This window comes from Erpetoichthys calabaricus, chromosome 7 (genome assembly GCF_900747795.2).
Source record: "Erpetoichthys calabaricus chromosome 7, fErpCal1.3, whole genome shotgun sequence".
NCBI lineage: Eukaryota > Metazoa > Chordata > Cladistia > Polypteriformes > Polypteridae > Erpetoichthys > Erpetoichthys calabaricus.
The window spans coordinates 65,640,962-65,661,244 of NC_041400.2; positions in this window are offsets into that span (position 1 = coordinate 65,640,962).

The following is a 20,283-nucleotide window of genomic DNA, read 5'->3' on the forward strand; positions in this document are numbered from 1 at the left end:
ACTAGACATCACTGGGTAACCAAAATTACCTTGGAGTTACAGTGAATTATATTGATGAACAGTATGAGCTGCATTCACATGCTCTGACTGTAATGAAAACAGAAAAGAGACATTTTGCTGAAATGTGTGCGGAACATTTTATCCATGTTGCACAGCAGTGGAACATTTTAAATAAAGTCAGCACATTTACACAAATAGTGCTAGAAACATGATTGCTGCTGCGAGACATCTGCCTTTTGAACACATCCCCTGTGTTGCAGAACAGTGTGTTTAACGATGTCCTGGCCAAATGCAGAAAAGTTGTGGGCCACTTTAAACACAGTCCAGCAAGTGCTGCAGAATTAGAACAAAAACAAACTGAACATGGACAAAAGAAGGAGTCGCTTATACAAGACATTCCAACCAGATGAAATTCAGCTCTGGACATGATAAAAAGCATCCGCAGAAACAAACAGCCAATGAGGGATGTCATCACCACACACAACGCCAAGATTGCCATGCCAACTATAGCTGAAATGGACAAACTGCAGAGGTTGGAAACGCTACTGGAGTCCTGCAGGTATGTTTTACGTCATATATCTCTCACTGTCCTGTCAGAATGCATGTGAGAGAGAAACAGAGTGTCTGTATGTGTGTGTAAATATAGCAAGAATATATAGAGGACATTTTATGTGTGTATACAGGTAGTCCTCTACTTACAAAGATTCAACTTACGATTTTTCGAAGTCACAATGGTGATAGTGAGATGAGAATTTATATAAAATTGTGTAAAATATAAATTTTGAAGTTGGCATGGCAAGTGAACGTTTGTGATCTGAGCGATGCAGTATGATACGCTGCCGGAAACTCCCACCTTGTGAGCTGCCTCAGTCTCACTAGCAATTGATAGAGATCAGTGATCTTCTTGTTACAGTGCTTTTCGATACGCTTTTGCTAGAAGGAAATTTAGCTTTGATGATTTGACCTGCATGTGCATGAGTAGCGAAGAGCAAACAGCTTCTAAAATGACATTTAGAGAGATACCAAAGTGAATGCTCAAAGCAAAATAATCCGTGGATGACTTTTTTCGTATTATCGCTGAATCGGACTCTGATTTGTCAGACTTCAATTTTGATGCAAGTGATCTGGAGATGTAGATCAAAAATGAAAGTGAGGTACCAGCATCAGCTAATCCATCCCCAGTCGTGATGCTGAACACGTTCGTGTAGCTGATGCACCTCTGGCAATATTCGCCTTGGAGGACAGTCACTTACAATGACAGGAGGTACAAACCATATTGCATCTCACTGCAACTACCACCCCAGCAAACCTGTCTCATAAAGACAGCCAGGCAGCCAGCCCACCATGCATTCCTGCTGGCCGTCGAGCCACCCTCCGCACAACCGCTGCTGCCGCAAACTGTAAACAGGAGCCAACAGCCGGCACATCAGGCAGCAACAGACATTTTATGTTGATTTATGTGTGAAACCATTGCTTTATGCGCTTTTCAGAAAACTGAGTTTTTCTGAAAAAATATTAGCCCTCAAAGAGTTAAGTAGGCTATGAGTACTGTACCTTAGGCTAGGTGATGAGACTTACGATCAATTCGACTTGCAATCTGATATTCGAAACCTATCCTCATCGTAAGTAGGGGACTACCCGTATAAGTAAGAGATAAAATAAAGCAAATAAAGGACAAAACAACGAATTAAAACTATGTAGGACCATAATTAAATCATGACAAGATAAATGTAAGCACAGATTTGGCTAACTTAACACATACAATAAACTCTAATTACTTAATAAATGTAGAAAAGCACCAACAAACCTTGTGTCCACTTTTGATGGGAGCTAAGCTAAAAGAAACAAAGAAAAATACACTTTCTGTGTAACTTGTCTTTCCTTTATCTCTGTGTTTCTTTATTCGCCAGCGAATCGGAAATCCAAGAATGGCAATCAGTTTCTGCGTGATGAAATATCATGGAGGGTATATGCGGTGGTGTGGGCGGTCGCATCCGGGCAGCTGTACAACCTGGCGTGCACGTTCTACCTCAGGTTTAGTTCACAGGTCGTAGGCATGCGGGCTCGTGTTTGTATTACTAATCGTTGAGCTCCCTCCATTTGGATATGTGCCTCCTTTGCCTGTGCTGTGTCAAAAGTGCGTTGTGGGCGCGCTCGTTCACTGTCCGGGCGGCTGAACAACCTGGCGTGCACGCTTTACCTCAGGTTTAGTGCACAGGTTGTAGGCATGGTAAAGTTTCCATTTAATTGAATAACCCTATTTGAACTAAAGCGGTTTCTTTGTGTGGGCGCCTTCGTTCATTAAGTCTAGTTTACAGGTGGTGTTGTGTCTCGTCTTTGTTGTTCTGTGGCTGTGTCGTTAGGTAGAAGTCGTTTACTGTTAGGAAGCTCACTCTAACCTATACACACTGAGTGGTGGCACAGTGGATTATTCGTTTTGGATCTGTGCCTCTCTTGCATGTAGTGTTTCAGAAACGCGTTGTAGGTGCCTTTGAGCTCTGTGTTGTTGGAGCCATGACTCCTTTGCGTCCGCTGTTTCAGAGGCGCGTTGTAGGCGCCTTCGTTCATTTTGTTTATCCATATGGGCTCGGTTTTGTATTTCTGTTACTTGAGGTGTTTCGTTTTGGAGCCGTGACCTCTTTACTTGTGGTGTTTGTGAAGTGCATGGTAGGTGCCTCCGTTTATTGTTTGTATCCCAAACATGCCACACAGATTGCTGGCACATACATACTACTGACTCTGGGAGGCCGCTGCGTTTGACTGTGGGTTGTGGTGTTTGGGCGGTGTTTGGGCGCCACCTACTGACTCTGGGAAGCCGCTGCGATTGACTCTGGGGCGCCGCGGCGCACGCGTATCGGTGCCTCCGTGCATAAATTAAAACTGTGGTTTAGTAATATAGATCTGCTTTAACGTTTGTCTCTCGTTTACTGTACCTTTAGCGTCAAGTTCCATTTACCGCATCTATTGGCAGTCCTTTCAAAATAAAACTTCCATTTTAACAGAAAAATGACAAAATAAAAGCAATGAACTGAATTTACCTAGTAAAAACATTAAACATATTACATGTTAATCACACAGTGTATGGAGGACATTTACAGTGAATGCAATACATTTTGACTGAAATGGGTTTGATTTCTTTTCTGTTGCAGGTATGTGACTGAATTTCTTGGGAGGAGAAAAGTATGTTTCATGCTCTGTGGTTCTGCCTTCTTTTATCATCTCTCTTGGGTGATGGAGAGCTCAGATGATGCCCCTGCCTACATGGTCAAATTCAAGTCTACATTCAGAACAGACCTGGAGACACACAATGAAAATGCCAATATTGCATATCTGAAGATTGCTACTGCATTGGACTCAAGATTCAAGGACCTCAAGTGTATACCCAGAGCTGAGAGGGGTGAAGTGTGGGCCTCAGTCACCAACTTACTCAAGGAACAGAGGGTTGTTGCAGAGAAACCTGTGGAAGCAACAACATCAGAGCCACCAGAAAAAAATTTAGCCCTATTGGCTGCTTCATCAGAGTCACCGAAGGAAGACTCACTTGAAAACACTGCATCAATACAGAGCGGAGCCCACCATCAGTACTGTGGTCCAAACATGCAGGCTCACACAGCAGGCTGGCCTTCATTGCACAGAAGTACTTGGCCACACCTGCAACATCCATAGCCTGTGAAAGGTTGTTTTCTCTTGCTGGTCATATTGTACAGCAAGGGAAGTTTCTTTATCATCTGAAAATGTAAATGACCTTGTGTGTCTTAGCAACTGGCTTTTGGCAGAGAACTAAGAAAATGTAACATCAGAGGAATGGATAAAGGCAGTTAATATTGTTATTGTGTAACAACCCAACTTGCATCACTGAAAGTGTTTTTTTTTCTTTTTTTGACTGAGATTCTACAAAGGAAATCCAGTACAAACTTGGATTTGACAGACTAAAAAGTCCCCTGCGTAGTAAATTCCAGCTGTGTACTTTTTTTTTGTACTCGACCATATCATCTCACTCTAACAGGGACACTTGCTACTGAACATAAACTGTTTATACTGCTCCCTGATAAAAGAAAAATATTTCTGCTGGTATCTGTTCAGATAAAAAAGAAAACAGATTTAGAAATGTTAACTTGCTGTTGCTCGGAAGGTGCCTGTTATAATGTTGTGATTACTTTTGAGTTCATTATTGAATTTTGTGCATAACTGTGTGATTGTTGTGATTGCGATTAATTGTGATTAAAAATTTTAATCATTGCCCAGCACTGATATATATATATATATATATATATATATATATATATATATATATTATCTGTCTGTATACTTGCATTGTTATCACTCTTTAATTTAATTTTCTTTATCAGTATGCTGCTGCTGGAGTATATGAATTTCCCCTTGGGATTAATAAAGTATCTATCTATCTATCTATCTATCTATCTATCTATCTATCTATCTATCTATCTATCTATCTATCTATCTATCTATCTATCTATCTATCTATATAGTAGGAGAGGGCCAGCAGCTCAACCCAGCCTGAAAGAATGGGGGAAGGCAGCTGCTTTGGGACACTGCCTTCCCCAGGATGCTGCTTGGCAGCTTACCTGCAGCATAGCGGTGCCCTGGATTTCTGCAGGGCACCATGAGATCTAGAGTTCGGCAGGGTACCATGGGTGCTGCCAGGAGATGCTGCAGGGAGACTGGGGAGTCCCTGCTGTTTACATAGCCCAGAAGTACTCCAAAGTCATGGGGAAGGAAGCATAGCAGTACTTCCGGGCTAAAGAAATTACAAGTTCTCCATCTGACCCAGAAGTGCTGATGAGTCATGGGGACGGAAGGACAGAAGTACTACTGGGTCAAGGACTATTTAAAGGACTAATGGAAACCCAGCAAGTGAGCTGGAGTCGAGAGGAGTGTGACAGAGCTTGCTGGGAGGTGTGGAGGAGAGATATGTGTTCATTATTCATGATTATTATTGGGTATTGCCTGTGTATTGTGACTGGGAGGAGGCAATGCTTACAAAGAGGAAGAATTAAAAATACTTCCTAGTGCTTTTAACCTGTGCCTGCATCTGTCTGTTGGGTTTAACGGGGTGACAGAGACCCCTAGCATTCTTACAATATATATACAGATATATATATATATATATATATATATATATATATATATATATATATATATGTATATATATATATATATATGGTTGAAATAGTTTACTGTCAAATAAATGCAAAGAGTACGCGACACGTGTTTCGTCCTCATTCTGGGCTCATCAGGCGTACACACTCCACTGCACTCCCTCTCGGGAATCGAACCTCGGACGTCAGCGCCAGAGGCGATGCCCCTAACGTTGCGCCACGGCGTGTGGTTCGTTAATTTGACAGCATGTAGATCGGGGTAATTACATTCACGGCATTCGTAGTCTGTGTCACAATCTGATTGTATGGGTGGTTACCTACCAGGTAACGCTTTTGGTTGGCCAGCAATCTGCTAACATCCGCCACGGTTGGTGGTTGAAATAGTTTACTGTCAAATAAATGCAAAGAGTACGCGACACGTGTTTCGTCCTCATTCGAGGTTCGATTCCCGAGAGGGAGTGCAGTGGAGTGTGTACGCCTGATGAGTCCAGAATGAGGACGAAACACGTGTTGCGTACTCTTTGCATTTATTTGACAGTAAACTATTTCAACCATTCTATGATCTGCTCCTCACAAACTGAGGGCACCGTGGCGGATATTAGCAGATTGCTGGCCAACCACAAGCGTTACCTGGTAGGTAACCACCCATACAATCAGATTGTGACACAGACTACGAATGCCGTGAATATATATATATATATATATATATATAGTGGCAAGCGGCTGGGGGTGGTACCCAGCCAGGACGCCCAGAAGGACCGGAGGGGGGCTTACGCCTCCTCCAGACCACAAGGGGGTGACCGCCCTGATGGCTTTGGGGACCATGGGAACAGAGCTTAGACGCTCAACCCTATAGGGGCCCGTAGTCACCGCCAAGGGGCACCCAGATGCCTGAGGAGCCCTGGCATTCAGCACTTCCGCCACACCCGGAAGTGCTGGGGGGAAGAAGACCAGGGACACCCGGAGTGCTTCCGGGTGCACAGCCGGCACTTCCGCCACACCAGGGAGTGCCGGCAGTCGCTAATTGGGACGCACCTGGAGCACATCTGGGTGGGTATAAGGGGGCCGCCTCCCTCCATTCGATGGCTGGAGTCGGGTGGAAGAGGACGGAGCTCGGAGGAGTGGAGTGAGGCGGTCAGGAAGAGACAGAAAGGCATTGAGAGAGGCCTGGACTGAGGGTGTTTGGTGCTGAGGAACTGGGGTGTGCTGTGTCAATTGTATATAATAGTTGTAAATAAATGTGTTGTGGTGAATCAAACGATGTCTGCCTGTCTGTGTCCGGGCTGTTCCCCACAATATATATATATATACAGTATATATATATATATATATATATATATATATATACACATAAAGTAATTGATACCAGGCATGGACTGGTGTTCCAGCTGCGATGGTTCAAGGTCCCTAACCTGGCCAGGAGGCCAGATTAGTGGAAGGACAGGGGGGTAGAAAACTTACATTGACTATTTACTCCCGCGACAGAGCAGGTGGCAGTCCTCCTGAACTATGGTGCTAACTTGGATGCCCGATGGGCTGACTGGGAGTAGCAGTCCAGTAGTGCAGCCCTGCTCTGTTCCATCAGTGCGGGCAGGGGGAGCTGCAGGGACAAATCACCCCAATTTGAATGAACCTCCACCTGGCCCGGATGTACCTCCAGTCAGTAGTCTTGTAACACTTGAAGTACTTCCAGATATGGCATTAAAGGAGCCACTTGATCTCCTCCAGATGAGTTGGAGTCTAGAATCAGTGGTCTAGATTACGCTAAAAACAAACTCACAGATGCATTATCAATATTTCTCTAACACTGTATTTTATTGACAAACCACCATAATGACCTGCTATTCATCATGTCAGTTGCAGAAACAGTCTTAGCTTAATGTAGAGTTCTATCAGGTACCTCTATAAAAGATGTTAAGTTTAAGAAATATGAACTACAACTAGCCACAGACCCTCTTCCAATTAATAGTTGAACAAAAAATTCAATTTGTACATGACTAGAGTTGGAATCTCGTATGTATGATTACTATTTAAGCCTACCTAGACTCATTTTTTTAACTACATGATACTGTAAAATGCTTTAAAAAACTGTATTCTATGTAACAATGCTGTGTTATCAAAATGTTATATTTGGATGTGACTTATTGTTACTATATAATAATAACTAATAATAAAACTAATAAACAAAAGTCTGATATTTATCTTATTTAGTAACTAAACATCATTAAAAATGCTCAAACGTTCAAAATAATTAACAATTACCCAATTCCTCCAATCTGAAATATCTGTTTTTTTCCAGGAAATGAAAACTCTCATGCAGACTATGCAGCATCCTTACAACATCAACTAAAAGTGTATTAAATACAGATGAGGACTCCTAATCACTGAACAGTCTACAGGCAGTGAACTTTTATGGTGAAGATTAGCAATCTTAGTATTGCTAAAATTGTTACAGAGCATATAGTTATTGCACAGAGGCCTATCCTAATTTGCCTTCTTTCTAATGTAAAATCATTTTCATTAGCAGTTGACTAAATCCTGACTCATTTGACCTTTTAATGCTTAATGAGAGTGTGACACAAAGATATAGCTGCTCTAACCAGTAGCAGGTGGGAATGTAGTGAGGCAGGATTTCCAAGATGAACTGTCATGCAAGCAGGAGATGAATGGAAGAACTTGCATGCACACCAGGAAAGTGTTAAGTTTTGAAAGAAAATTGTAAGAGTAAGTCTATATCAGTATAAGGTGTAAGCACTCACTGTTGTATATAACTGAATACTATATAATACTCACTGTTACTATATAACTGTTATATATAAGTGACCTACTCGAGTACTCACATCCACCCTAATTCTAAAATAGATGAGTTTCTTGTAGTTTACGGCAAGCTGTCATTTCAACAAATGCCTACATTACAAAAGTTTTTAAATTATCTAATTATTGTGTCTCCCTTTTGCCAAGCTCCTATGTATTCTTGAATTGTTGCTTGAGATATATTACTTAAATTAAATTCCAATCCAAATATTTTTGCACTCTTATATGCTCCAACACACTGAACCAGATGAGACTTCTTTGACAATATAACATTTAAAAATTCTTCTAAATACACACTAGGAGGATGAAATCCTTGCATGTTTGTCCCAGCTTTTTGTGTATGTGTGTGTTATCCCACAATGGAACCAAAAGAATATTCAGTGCTTTGTCTTAGCCACTGTTCTTATCTGCATTAAGATGGTTTGTAAATGAAAGGATGGATTTCCCATTCATATTTGCATTCTGTCTTGCACTCATGCTGATGGATTAAACTCTTATTCACCCACAATGCTGTACTGGAAAAAGTTATTTTGGAAAATGAATGAATTATAATTTTTTATTTAACATTACATTCATAGAGAAGCTGATTTCAAGAATCACAGGAGCAGAATGAAAAAAGGAACAAAGTAGTCAATGTATGGAGTGTGTTGCTTGCGGGCAGCAATGAGGTTTAACCAGTACTGAATGTGTCACTGGGCTCTTTGAATTCAATAAGCCTTGCACTCATATAACCTGCCTATAAATATTATTCTTTTATGTAGTACAATACATATTTTATTTTTACATATTATTATAATAATGTTACATTGCTTGATTTCCTTTTTGTTATACCTTCTTGCTTTTCCTTTTCATAATTATTCTTTAACCGTCTGTGACAGAAGCACTTCTTGGCCTATGTTAGCAGTGAAACTGAGGAAGTTCTTTGTTCAACCAGACAAAGATGAAGGTCCTAGTTAAACACTGATTGGCTTGTTGTAACACAATAATATTGTAGTGCTGGCTTCGAATGCTGAATGGATTCTTTGGTCTTTACATCAATCTTTTTGCTCCCTTGCTATCCTTAAAAGTGCCACTTGTTGTTGCTGCACTAAGATGGAATTCTTTTGTGAGTTTGACAAGCTTGTCTTTTTACGTTCCCCTGCAGGTTGCTCTGAAGTTGCTCATTTGCAAGAAGGAATGCCAGATGTTGTTGACTCATCCCCAGGCTGATGCAACTTGTCAGCACAGTTGCAATGTTCTTCGAAATTCATATTGAGTGTGATCACACAGTGACATTTGAAACCCCCGTAACTGATAAACCCCAGATATTCTTGAGACTTGCTACTCAGCCTTGGAACATATGAATTGCTACCCTCCATACCCCACTCGTGGCACCCGGAGAAGCCAATGGCCGAAGCTCACCTAACAGCAGTTCTCCTCTGTCGAATTTCTGTTTGGATTTCCCAACAGAGCGTGATGTGGATTGAATGCTGAATAATTTTTTAATACAAACTAAGTGTGATGTAATTGTTTGAATGTAATGATTTTATTATTATCTATTTGCAGCTTCTGTGGCTTAGAGATGATACTGTAAACTGAATTACCTTTCTGCAGTGCATTTCTCAACATTCAACCTTATTAATCCATAGGTCGAACACTTCCTGCCAGACACATAGCTGGATTGATTACTGAGTCCTATCTTGATGACATTGGTAGAACCTATATCAAACATTATGAGTCCAGAACCCATACAATTCATTATCTTGCTGCCTTTCATTTCTGTTCTTAATCTTAAGACATTTTTTTAATTGAATCTGAAATAAGATTATTTATATTTTATTAAAAAATACATACACTGTCGAAGTTATGAAAGAAACCATGACTATAAGTTAAGCTTAGAAAGAGCCCAGTATCATGACTTAAGGCAGTTTCACCACACAGTATTGACTGGAAAAACATTTAAGAATGATGAAAATATTAAATCCACTAAGATGGGATATTATGGTGCTTGTGAAGCATTTCAATGATTTCAGTTTATACAATTCACTTATGAGTGCAGGGCAGTCTTTATATATAATACGCTACCATGGCTGTTTGTTTGTCTGTCCAGGATTTTAAATTACCTGTAGCTCGCAAACCGTTTGACCGATTGACCTGAAATTTGGTACACATATACTATGTGACATCTACTATCCACTTTCAGGGTGATGACTGACCTCCAAGGTTATTCCTTTTTTATTTTTATTTTATTTTATTGTAGAATCAACTCTCAGCAGTGGCCAGCAGGGCGGCCCTGCAGCACATGCATACGGGTGCCGTTCTCATTCCCTACCACCTTTGCCGTCACTTCCCCTACCTCTTCATATCTTAAATCATTCTTTAGGCAGATTGAAGACTTAAGTGCCAGCTTAAGTGAAAAATTAAAGAAAACGTACTAAGTAATTGCAACACAAACACTGACTTAATCAGTTTTAACGCAAAAAGATGCAGACGAAAGTAGAGAAGAAGCGAAAAGAAGAAGAGCCGCTCAGGAAGCAGCAAGCCCATCTACCATTGAGCAAATGAATGCTAAATGTACAGAGAAAGTATGAAAACTATGAATGCTCAATCAAGTGTATTCACTTCATGTTATTATGCAGTGCACTGTTACTGGTATTATATAATTACAGATATAGCATGAAGAAAAGGAATTCAACGTGAATGCAAAACACTGTGACACATAAACAGACAAGCAACATGCAATCTATACTTGAATATACAAATAATCTCAAAAAGGTCATTCTGTTGTCTCTTACATGTCTCCTCTTTTAGAGTTCTGTCTCTGTCTTTCTCTCTATGTCTCACTCAATGTGTAGGACAGCCCTTGGCATTTGTTGGGCTACCTGCTGTCTACTAACAGATTGTTCCAGTTAAAGTGCCACCTTCTAGCAACTTGGACTGTCTCTCCAGCTTCCTCTAAAGCTGACAAGATCTTTTCTTACTTCTGACGCATGATTCACACTGACAAAGGCTATGACTTCCCAATGGCCCTTTTCTTCCTACACTGTCATGCAGAGGTGGTCTCTCACTGCCAGTATGAGATTGTCTCTCCTCAGAAAGTATCTTGTACCATCTTTCCAGTCTTATACTGTATAAAATATATAACTAATATATGGCATCAGAAGTGCACTATTTTGGAATAATATCTTGATGTAAGATTTGTCGGTTAAACCGCCACTGCAACTTTTAAGTATGGTTGCCCTTTGCCTGATTTTATTCCCTCTACACAGATGTTTCTGTTTCAGCTAATCACTGTGGTTCAACCTACACATTATGTCGCTAATCATTAGCACATGTTTGTTATACTTTCTTAAACAAGCACTGAGCAATAAACCTACTGTATAAGGATGTCTCACATTTCTTAACTAGAAAGTGGTCTACCTATAGATGGAAGGGGTGGATATAAAAACCACCGACAGGTGAAGTGAATAATATTGACTATCTTGTACATTGGTACTTGTGAGTGGGTAAAATTTTGATGGCTAGACGACCAAGTCAGAGTATGTCCAAAACAGCACGTCTTGTGGGGTGTTTTCAGCATGCAGTGGCTAGTACCTACCAAAAGCAGTCCAAGGAAGATCAAAGTGTGAACCGACAACAGGGTCATAGGAACCCAAGGTTCACTGAAGCATGTTGGGAGTGAAGCCTTGACCGTCTGAGAGAGGTTCAGCGGCTGCTAAAGGAAAGGAACAATGCCTTTAGGTGTGATGACAAGGCTCTCTACAGCATGACATGGTCCAACCTGAAGAGAGGCATCAGAAAGGCTAAGAGGGACTACAGGAGAAGGATTGAGGAGCACCTGGACAGTAATAACAGCAGGCAGGTTTGGCAGGGAGTCCAGCACTTCACCAACTACAGGACCAGTCATGGATCTGCTGAAGGTGACGCCTCAATGGCAGAGCAGCTGAACCACTTCTTTGGTTGCTTTGAGGTGGAACTAGCAGAGGCAGCTGTTACACACGCAGCAGCAACTCACAACAACATTACACCCTCCCTTAGGGTGGAGGAACACAAGGTGAGACACTCGCTCCAGGCTGTCAATCCTAGGAAGGCAGCAGGTCCCGACAGTGTCCCTGGACATGTGTTGAGGAGCTTTGCAAAGCAGTTGTCTGGGGTCTTTACAAAGATCTTTAACCTGTCACTGTCCCAGGCCTCAGTTCCTCTCTGTCTGAAATCCTCCATCTTACTCCCTTTACCAAAAAAATCACCCATAATTTACCTGAATGACTATCAGCCAGTAGCGCTCACCCCGGTGTTGATGAAATGTTTTGAGAGACTGGTATGGAGTCATATCATGTCCTTCATCCCTCCCACCTTTGATGCACACCAATTTGTTTACAGGGCTAACAGGTCTACTGAGGACACTGTTGCTGCTGCTCTCCATGCTATCCTGTCCCATCTGGAGCACCAGGGGAGCTACATACGTCTCCTCTTTATTAATTTTAGCTCTGCTTTTAACACCATCCTCCCTCACAGATTGGTGTGCAAGCTTCTAGCCCTGGGACTCCCGTATTCCACCTGTATATGGATAAAGACTTCCTGACAAACTGCACACAAAGGGTTAGGGTGGGCCCTTACATCTCCTCAGCCATCAGCACCGGCTCTCCTCAGGGCTGTGTGCTGAGCCCCCTGCTCTTCACGCTGTACACACATGACTGCGCCCCCGCCCACCACAGCAACATCATCATCAAATTTGCAGACTACACCACTGTGGTGGGGCTCATCTCTGGGGAGGATGAGTCTGTCTACAGGGACAAAGTGGAGAGGCTAACAGCATGGTGCACTGACAACAACCTGCTCCTGAACACAGTTAAGACCAAGGAGCTCATTGTGGACTTCAGGAAAAAGAAAACGGACATCAAACCACTCTACATCAGAGGGGACTGTGTGGAGATGGTGTCAGACTTCCGCTTCCTGGGAACCCACATAATGGAAGACCTGTCCTGGGGTGTGAACATAGCTGAGCTGGTGAAGAAGGCTCAGCAGAGACTTTATTTCCTGAGAGTCCACAGGAAAAGTAACATCCTCAAAAAACTGCTGGTCTCCTTCTATCGCTGCTCTATTGAGAGTATCCTGTGCTACTGTCTCTGTGTGTGGTTTTCCAGCTGCACAATAGCGCAGAGGAAAACACTTCAGCGGATCATAAAGACAGCCCAGGAGATCATCGGCTGCTCTTTACCCTCTCTGGATGAACTGCACAGCTCTCGCTGTCTCAGGAAAGCGGAAAACATCTTAAAAGACTCCTCACACCCTGCTCATGACATGTTCCAACTGTTGCCATCAGGCAAAAGATATCAGAGCATCAAACAAAGAGTAATAGACTGAATAACAGTTTCTACCCTGTTGCTATTAGGGCACTGAATGCCACCTAATCACATCCAATGCAGCAGTGCAATAGATGACATCTTGTGCAATAGTGTTCATGTGCAATTAAGGCCTTATGTTGAATGTTTGTGTTCTACCTTATTTCTTCTTATCCTTTCTTATCCTTTTGTAGTTATATTTATTTAAATTTTTGACACTACAGGGACTGTACCTAATTTTGTTGTATTTGTTACAATGACAATAAAGATATTCTGATTCTGTCTGGTCCAATTGTACAGAACAGCTACTGTAGCACAAATTCCTGAAAAACGTAATTCTAACCACGTGATAATGGTGTCAAAACATACAGTGCATGGCCGTTTGCTGTGTATGGGGCTACATAGTCACCGACTAGTGAGAGTTTCCATGCTGCAATGGGTATGTGAACATCAGAACTGGACCACAGAGCAATTGAAGAGGGTGGCCAGGTCTAATGAATCATGTTTTCTTTTAGATAATGTGGATGGCTGAGGAAGAAATGGCAGTAGTCAGCACTATGGGAAGAACACAAGCATGCAGAGGCAGTATGATTATCTGGGCAATGTTCTGCTGGAATACCTTGGATCGTGGTATTCATGTGGTTATTACTCTGATATGTACCACCTTCCTAAACATTGTTGCAGACCACATACACCCCTTCATGGCAATGGTATTTCCTGATGGCAGTAGCCTCTTTCAGCAGGAAAATGCATCCTACTACATTATAAAAATTGTTCAGGAATGGTTTGAGAAAAATGACAAAGGGTTCAAGGTGTTGTCCCCTGATCTTAATCTGAATGAGCATCTGTGGGATGTGTTGGAAAAACAAGGCCAATCCATGGAGGCCCCACCCCACAAATTAAGGGACTTGATGGATCTGCTGTTAAAACTTTGTGACAGATACCGCAGGATATGTTCAGGTCTTGTGGAGCTGCTTTGATGGCGTACACAATATTGGCGTACACAATATTAGGCAGGTGACTTCAATGTTGTCGCTAATCATTGTATATATATATATATATATATATATATAATATAGTGGTAGACGACTGGGACGTCTACCACAATATTATATATATACAGGAGCTGGAGTTTGGAGCAGCCCTGTTGGGTTCAAAGGCGCCACTAGGGGGCGTAGTAGGAATGGCTAAGCCCTTTGATGCAGCACTTCTACCACACCCAGAGCACTGCCGGAACAGGATCACCGGACACCTGGAGCACTTCCAGGTGCCCTATAAAAGGAGCTAGTTACCACTACTCCAGAAACCTGAGTTGGGAGGTGGAGGATGAAGCATGTTCGGGGATGTGAAGGTTGACAGTGACAGAAAAGAAAAGAAAAGAAAGTACTGTGTGTTTGAGCCTTAGAACTGTGTTGTACAGGTTGGAAATGGGGGAAGGCATTTCCAATGAGGAAGAAGAAAAATAATAAAAATGTGTTTGTGGAACTTCTGTTCTGCATCTCTCTGTGCCGGGTTTGGGAGACAGGACCACCCTCTGCAGGCTACTATGTATATATATATATATATATATATATATATATATATATATATATATATATATATATATATATATATCAGTTTCAGTTGTTAAATTGAAGTACACAGGCTCAACAAATGAACAGGTAGTTTTTTTTAAACCCACTAACAAATTTGGTTAACGAAAAAGGAAATGTACAAAATGTGGAAAGATTATGTTATTTTATATGAGATGCATCTGAGAGTTTGTCCTAAAAAACAGGAATTAACCCTATTGTAGACTGCATTTGAATGAAAAATATACTAAGTTTCCCACTTATTAGGCATATGTATCTAGTTGTGTGTTTAATCTCCCTTGGACTTCAGAACAGAATAAATTAACTTGGGCACAGATTCTACAAGATGCACTGTTCAGGAATGCTTTACCAATTGCACTGCTGCAAAACGGACGGGTATGCAGTCTTAATGGGAACATCTCTTTCCACCTCATCCCAGAAGTGCTTGATAGAGCAGAATACTGAAGCAATGGACACCTCCTGTCATGTTCCTGGAACCATTGGGTGATGACCTGTGACAAAGAAACTTTTTCCATTCCTCAACAATCTAGTTTTGATGCTTTTGTGTCAAATGGAGACACACTTTTTTATTTTTCCCAATGGAGAAACAACTGACATGGTCTTTGGCAGTTGCATTCAATTCAAGAAAAAGTCAGATAAGTGGTGTATTTTGAGTTGGCTTTCTGCACACCAGTGTTGAAACTGAATGTGACTTGCCTGCTGGTGACCTGTCTATTTGTTTACACTATTCTCTCACCATTCTCCTTTGACCCTGTTGATGCACAAGCTGTGTTTATTCACAGGATCACCTATCACAAGTAGTTTTTTTTTCATCATGTTTGGTAAATCTTTGAAACATGTGTCTGAAAACCCAATGATGGTAGCAGTTTGTAAGAAGCTAGAATTGACATGCCTTGTGCCGACTATCATGCCATGTTCATAGTCACTAAGATCTCTCACTTTGTCCATTCTTTTTTTTTTTTTTACATTTTATTGAATATATTATAATCAAACAACATTCCATACAAGCAAGGCAAATTTTACAAGACTAGATTCAAGTCAAGTCAACCCCCAACAATGAGAAGAGAGCTAAGCCAACATAGTGAAACTTTAATAGTAGAAAAAATAAGTAAATAAATAAATAGAATAAAAAGAGGAAGAGAAACCGCTTCCTCAATTTAAATGCTTATTCTAAAATGTTAATTAGATCCTGCCAGGTTTTAAAAAAGCTTTGCACAGATTCTCTGAGTGAGTATTTAATTTTTTCCAATTTCAAGAAGTATATAACACTGGTTACCCACTGACTGAAAAGAGGTCAGTTAGGATTTTTCCAGTTGAGCAAGATAAGTCTACGTGCCAATAGTGAGGTAAAGGCAACTACAGTTTGTTTGTCCTCCTCCACTTTAAGCCCAACTGGAAGTGCACCAAACACAGCTGTTAGTGGATTAGGAGGGATTGTTGACACCAAGGCTGTCTGAAAGGCATTTAAAGATTTTGGTCCAAAATGATGTTAATTTGGTGCACCCCAAAAAACACCAGCCAATGAGGCTCGAACTTGATTGCAACTTTCCCAGGTTGGATCTTGCCCTGGAAACATTGTGGACAATTTTTAAAAAGACAGATTTGCTCGATATATGATTTCTAATTAAAAGATTGTATGCTTTGTGCATATGGAGCTGGGGTGAATTCTGTGCATTGCTGCCTTCCATTCCTGTTCCGAAATGTTGAGTGAGAGATCCTTTTCCCAATGTACTTTGAAAGGTAGGGACTTTAAAATGTTTTTATATGTTAGAGAAATGCTGTCTGAGTCCTCAAGACTGATAAATATTTTTTCAGGATTATAACAAGGGGGAGGTGAGAAAAGTTGGGCAGGTTTTGTTTAACAAAGTTTCTAATTTGGAGGTAGTGAAAGAAATGTGTTGCTGGAAGGTTAAATTTGGAGTGTAATTGTTCATAGGTTGCGAAGCCGTTGTCTATGTACAATCTCTAAGTGATTTAATCCTGAATGTTTTCCAAACATTACTGTAAAAGCTGCATATGTCCGAGAGGGAGGAAAAAGGTGGTTATCGTGCAGAGGTGACACAGATAAAAGCGTCTCTATCATAAAGTACTTCCTGCATTGGTTCCATATTTTGACTGAATGAATCACAATTGGGTTGGTAGTATATTGGCGATAATTTGTATTTATTGGGGTACAAAGCAAGGAATATAATGAAGTACTGCATGATTTTATTTCTATTGCGGAAAAGGCCTGTGTATGTTCATCCATTTGTGTCAATGTCCAGGTTTTTATAGCTTGTATATTTGCTGTCCAGTATTATAACTGAAAGTTAGGTAGAGCCATGCCACCTTCTGCCTTTGGTCTTTGTAGGGTTGCCCTTTGGATGAGTGGATGTTTTGAATTCCAAATAAATTAGGTTATGATTGAATCTAACTTCTTAAAAATAATTTGTTGATGTATATTGGAATGCTTTGAAGTAGAAAAAGAAGCTTAGGAAGGATCCTGACAATGTTAATTCTTCCAGCTAAAGTGAGATGAAGGGTAGACCATCTATGCAAATCTTGCTTAAGTTATTCAAAGCAGACAGCAAAATTTTGTTGATAAAGAGCTTTATGTTTACTTGTGATCTGCAAAGATAAAAGGGAACATGTCCAATCTAATATTGTGTGATTTAGAATTCACTGGAAAGAGCACACTTTTATTCAAATTAATTTTGAGACCAGAAATCTTTTGAAATTCTGTTAGTGCTGTTACGACTACAGTCACAGTATTTTGTGGATCTGATATATACAGTACCATATAATCTGCATATAGTGAAATTTTCTGTTCAAGTCCTTCTCTGATAATCCTGTTTATCTCATAAGCATTTCGACAGTGAACTGCCAGAGGCTCTATAGCAATTGTAAAAAGCAGTGGTGACAAGGGGCATCCTTATCTAGTACCATGTTTTAGTTTGAAGTAGTCTGAATTAATGTTGTTAATACAAACTGAAGCTTGTGGACTGGTATACAGTAGTTTAATCCATGCACGTATATTCAGGCCAAACCCCAATTTTTCCAATGTGGTAGTTCCATTCAACCATATCAAATGCTTTTTCTTTAGCCAACGATAATAATATCTCTGGGGTGTTAGACTTTGTGGGTGAATATATTACATTAAACAGGCGATGAGGATTGGAAGCTAAGTGTCTCTTTAATAAATCCAGTTTTGTCTTGTGATATTATTGAAGGAAGAACTTTCTCAATCCTACTGGCAAGTACTTTGGAGAGTATCTTAACATTGTTATTCAGAAGTGATATTGGTCTATATGAAGCACATTGTAATAAGTCCTTATTTTGCTTAGTAAACATGATAATTAATGCTTGGTGAAAAGTTTGAGATAGAATTTAATTTTCTCTAGGTTTTGTAAATGTTGCTAATAAAGGGGGAGCTAACTTAAATGAGATTTTTTTTATAAAATTTGGCAGGGTAACCATCAGGGCCTGTTGTTTTCCCACTCTCAAGATAGCATCTAGTAATTCTGATAGTGCCAGAGGTTTGTTCAATTCTTCTGCAATGAGAGTATCTAGTTGTAGTATCTGTAATGCATCCAAAAACATGTTAGGTTGTGTCTTTTCTTCTTTAATCTGAGTAGAATATACAGTAAGGCCTTATAGTAGTCTCTAAATGCGTGCATTATATTTTAATGGTCAATGATTTTGTCTACATCTGTGTTGGTAATTGCTGGGATTGCATTGTGAACTTCCTACTTGTGGATTTGTTGAGCTAAGATCTTGCGAGGTTTCCCTCTGTGTTCATAGTAATGATGTTGTGATTTAAAAATTTGTTGTACTGTTTCTTTTGTTGTCAAGAGGTTGAGTTCTGAATCCAAAGCCTGTCTTTTCCTATGAAATGCCTCATTTGGACAACTGGCAAGTTTTTGATCTATTCTGGTAAGTTCACTGATTAGTTCTGATACCTTCTTGGTTTCCAATTAATTTTGGTGGGACAGATATGAAATAATCTGTCCTCTTAAGAAAGCCTTCAGAGTTTCTCAGAGGATTCCTACGGAGATCTCTGAGGACGTATTTGGCTCTAAAAAAATCAATCTACTTGGCTATAAACTCCGTACAGTTCTCGTCTGCTAATAACAGTAGGTTAAGGAGCCATCTGCGACATGAATATATGGGGCATGGTGATTTAAGATCCATGATCAAAGGGGTGTAGTCTGAGATAGCAAAAGCGTCGTACTTACAAGATTTAATTGTGGGCAAGAAATTGTCATCTATAAAGAAATAATCAATTCTTGAGTAACAGTGATGCACAGGTGAGTAGAAGGAATATGCTCTTGAGTTTGGGTTTAGCAATCTCCAGGGGTCTGATAAGTTGTGATCAGTTACAAACTGTGTTATTGTCTTTGCAGTGTTAGCTGTCATCGCCCCTGTGGCAGGAGACCGATCTTGGTCTGGATTTAAAACACAATTAAAGTCACCAGGCATTATAATTTTATGAGTGTTCACATTGGGAATGGATGCAAATACGTTTTGGATGAAGTCCCTATCATCCACACTGGGTGTGTAGATATTTATCAAAATTACTTTACAGTTAAGTAAATTACCCATGACGATCACATATTACCCTTCAGGATCAAATACTAATTTGATACTACAAATGACATTGTACTATGTATAAGAATTCCCACACCTCTAGTTTTCTTTGTACAGTTGGAATGTAATACTTGGCCAGTCCAGTCTTTGTGCAGCTGAAACTCATCCTTGATTAATAAGTGGGTCTCCTGTAAAAATACTACTTTAGCGTTTAGACCTGTTAGGTGGGAGAATACCTTTGTTCTGTTTAATTCATGATTGAGACCTTTAACATCAGCTCACAAAGTTAACTGTTTGGTGATCTTTTGCTGACATTCTGTAGTCTTAATTTAAAATAGTATATTATTACATAAGACAGCTTTGAACTTAATTTCCAATTTTTCCAGGAGTTATTGCCATGAAACCTATTGCTATGTTGGCTCTTACAATTATAAAGATAAAAAGGATAGATAAGAAATAGTTTGCTCTCTTTTTTCCCCCCCAGCCCCCCTCCCCACTTTGTTCCCCAAGTGAGGACTTTCACGATTTTCAGGGAGACCTTCGATTCTGGTATTATTCCCTTTTTCCTCAATTTCTTCTAGCATACCTTTAAAGGCTGCCTCAAATTGAATATTTAAATGGGTTTCCTGGTCTTTAATATCCCGAAGCAGCTTCTCATTTGTCTTGTGTATGTCCTTTATTTCTTTCCTTATATCAATTATGTCCTTTTTTCTTATATCATTTTATATCCTTCTTTACCTTATCCTTGACCTCCTTTATGTCTTGAGCGTTGGCTGTTGCAGCCATTGTGGTGGCCATTCCAGTGATCATTGCCTTCAGCTCGGACAGATCGTTTGGGTCTTCCCCGAACTCTGGGGGTGAAGTAGCACG